Source organism: Lytechinus variegatus, chromosome 15 (assembly GCF_018143015.1).
Source record: "Lytechinus variegatus isolate NC3 chromosome 15, Lvar_3.0, whole genome shotgun sequence".
Classification (NCBI taxonomy): Eukaryota; Metazoa; Echinodermata; class Echinoidea; order Temnopleuroida; family Toxopneustidae; genus Lytechinus; species Lytechinus variegatus.
The window spans coordinates 24,640,455-24,644,709 of NC_054754.1; positions in this window are offsets into that span (position 1 = coordinate 24,640,455).

Sequence of the window (4,255 nt, forward strand, 5' to 3'; positions counted from 1 at the left end):
GCCAGCCGCCCCCCCCCCCAACTTTGAAAACCGTTCCGCACTTCCCTGTCAAGGTATGAGTTAGTTCTTTAAAATGTTCATTGTGGAAAATGCACTTTCACACCTGTATGTAGATCCAAACATGGTGAGAACAGCACTGGTCATCTAATAAGAAAGTAGACAGAACAGACTCCACTAAACTTTGTTTAAAAGTCAAATTGATTTGACTGCCATTACTACATGGATACACAATATATAATCATATTGAGCTATGTTTCATATTGTGACTTAAAAGTGATTAAAAAATTATAGCAGAGTCTCGCGGGCCAGATTGAGAAGCTCCTTAGGCCTGATCCGGCCCGCAGTTTGAGAACCCCTGCAATAAAGGGAATAGAATGAAAGAGAGAAGGGGTGGTGGAAGAAGAAAAGAAATGGGGGAGTGGCATGTATAGGTGTATCTTTTCCATTTTTGGTGGCCATGACTAGGGGGAGGGGCTTCCAAAAACAAATAGAAGCATTGTCAATAGGTCATGGAATGAATCAAGAATAATACAAGAATAATATACATATATATATATATATATTTCTCTACATCTGTGTTTCAGGCGATTTTGTTGTCTTCTTTTGTTGTTCGTAATGTGCCTTAACGCCCTCTTCCTTCGTCTTTACTTCTATATGTGTATAATGACGGAATAAACCCATTCAGACTTCGCCATTTCTTTCGTAGGATGTAGGCATATACATAAATCTTAGCGCGTTGTTTTTTACGCTTTGCGTTTAGCGCACTGCGTTTCTTGGTGTTGTTGACTAATAAATTCATCATTTCCTGATGAAGCCCTATGGGAGAAAATTTGATCAACTTTTCTATCTACGGTTGTTTTATTAACATTGTATTTTGCTTTATATATACACTACTCATTGTTCATTAACTGATCTGCACCAAGAAGACAAAGAATCAATAAAAAGATTGGAAATTTGCCTGCCTGTTAATTGAACTCGGTCTCATCTAACTGCTGGCCCGCCTCCGTGGTCAAGTGGTTAAGGCATTGGCATTGAGAACCAGGGACCTGGGTTCAATTCCCGGCAGAGGCATATTTTCAACCTTTGATCCAGAATGAATGACTGCTCTGAGGGACCTTGAGTGAAGCTACGCATCTATTATTCTCTCATTTTCATTGTTGTTTTAGGTTTTTCAGGGCCCAAGGTAAAACAGAATTTAAAATAAATTATAAGACTTCAATGCACCACACCTGAAAATACTCAACATTGGAATATGTACAGTGTTTTTATTTTACCTGGAAAATCTATGCTACATTGCATTATTGAATTACAATGTGGGTGAAATAATGATCACTTCTATTAATAGTGATCATACATATTTAAAAAGTTATCTAGGATTCTAAAAAATTATTCCTCATCAAAATATACCACCATATTGAGTTGTAATTTTCATTCCTGAAACTGCCCCAAACAATAATCAACCATTGCATCAAAAGTAATTAAATCTATAAAAAAAATCCCCAATATCACTCCTCTAAAACACAGCACACAATCAATTCAAGTCTAATAAACTCCTCTCTAATTTCATGGCACGAATAGCAACAAGAGAACAGATAAATCAATATAGCAAAGCAATAGTATGACATTAGTTTAGAACGGATAATACACAAAAACAACAAGAAATATCAAACAATTATGTAATTTTTGGAGTGTTATTTAAAGACAGAGATGAATTTTGGAGTTGACGTTAAAAGCTTCAACAACTGTATACAAAAATATGAAAAGATTTTTTTTCTCACAAAACCAGATGTAGACACCAAGAAAAGCATAAAACAATGTACAAGTAGCACTCTACGAATTTGATATTATATCATCTGTTTTGAGTCAAAAGGGCACTCATGCCTCTAATTTCATTTGGAGTTGATGTCCTTTTAACTCTGATCATGACCCTGTTTCACAAAACCTGGTATGATAAAGTTATAAGAGTATTTTATTGGGTGAGAGGAATTTTACATGTAATCTTCACATTGAAAAAAGTTTTATGAAACAGGGCCCCAAAATATATAGCATAAAAATACAATTAAAAAAAAATAATCATGGCAATTACTATAAGAATGTTCCAATCAATGACTAACTTCATAAAATATTGATGCAAGTGATTTCGAATAATGTGTGCATGGCAAGTAATGCCCCACCCCCTTACGAATAAAAGTACACAAGATTTCTAAGATTTCAATTAATCTGCTTTCACTCCTGCAATTGGCAATGTTATTTATTCATTGTTTTTTTTATATTATTCATAAGACATAGATTGAAAAAAACTAAATATGGATATAATACAAGTAAAAACTAAAAAACAAATATAAGATTTCATTTAAACAGGTACATGTACCAATTTACATTTTCAAAAGGGATTTCACTGTTTTCATTAAATTGCCAGCTTAGAGCGTGCAATGGTTTCGCTTTCATATGGAAACAACTTTCATTTAAGAATGGCACAGCATACATGTACTGTACTGGAAAGAAAATCATTGGTTTTTGCAGTACATTAAAAAAATATGTTTTAATTATATCTGATGTGTAATTGCTAGCATTCAACATGTTTTTATGAGTATTATACTATTTTTTTAGTTTTACGTATAAATACATTTCTAAATAGGTCCTTGAGACTTGCAAAATGACAAACATTGCAGTAAAATGTGCCTTTAAAATAAATAGATATATTAACAATCCAAGCTCATTGTTTAACCTGTTTTAGGTCAGAAGCTCTCTTCTTCACAAAAAAAAAATCAAAATCAATATCTATGATACCATCACTGAGCAAGACCAGCTTGTACAAAAAATAATCACAGCATTATAAATGAAAGAAGTGTGTCTCTAACACAGCCCATAAATATTTGTTTCTTAAAATCTACAGAAATTCACCCATGAAAATGTACAAAACAATCCAGCAAAAAATGTACAAACTGTTAAAAAAATATCTAAAGTAATGGCTAAAATCAAGATATTCATTTCTAGAAATAGAGGGGTTTTCAAAAAGTAAGGAAGGGATTTTGAACAATTACTTCCTGAAAAGAAATAAGTATATTAGAATTTTCCACTACAACAAGACAAATACATATAACCTGTGTTGGAATACATCAAGAATAAAAATGCAAATAGGCAATGATGATTAAGTTGTGTCATACAGCAAGCAAAAATCACTCCAATGTGTATCACTGAATATAAAAATTGTATTCCCTAAATAAGAGCAAAAGCAAAGAGAGTGTCCTTTTGTTTTCTTTTATATATATATATATTACATACATGTATCACTCACTTTGGAAAGCCAAAACATCGCATGATCTTGTAAAATAGTTCATACAAGAACTTGACTCAGACAAAAAAGGGAGAGCGGTTGGTTTTATTGTCTGTTAACAATCATTTCATTTCAAATTTGATAAATATACAAAAAAATAATAAAAATACGCATTTTAAAATACCATTAGCATGAATGTTAAACAAAGATTAAGAAATAATTGTTGTGATATGTTATTAACTGTTATTCTTTGCTGGAGCAGCCTTCTTACAGCAACTTAAAAAATACTCTATTAATCAAAATTATGAATAAATAACCACCATCAGTTCAAACACTGCAAAGAATCAATTTTGCTGACAAAAATTGACATATGTGTATTACACTAAAATATTTGTCTAACACAGTTTTGTATAGTTTGAAACATACTAATTTTGCAAGTGAATATAAACAAAGCATCAATTCCAAGAGATAGATCTGTACCTGGTTTACATAATAGATGACTTTTACCATGTATGACACATGGACAAAATTGTAACTTGAAAAGTGAATAAGAACTGCCCCCTAGACCTTTTTTGTGGATACTATGTCTTAAAAATACCTCATTAATGAGTGAATCGTAATTCTTATTGATAGTTTTCTTAATAGCACTATGGGAACATGTAAGAATAAAACACAATACAAAAGTATTCTGAACTCTGTTATTGTGATCTTCATGAATATTGTTTTTCTTTGACAATATTTAAAAACATTAAAAACAATTTCTTTAAAACGACTGATAATAATACTAAACACAGCATTCAGTATGCGCCATCTATCCAGTAAACTATTCCGAGGCGCAGACGCCAATGTGAAATATACAGTGATTTATATCAGAATCCAGAGAAGAATGAATTAAAGAATAGAGTATTTTATTGTTTTTTGTATTACATTACATTGTAAACAAGGTGCTGTGTCTCAACGAGAATTCATGTTAAATGG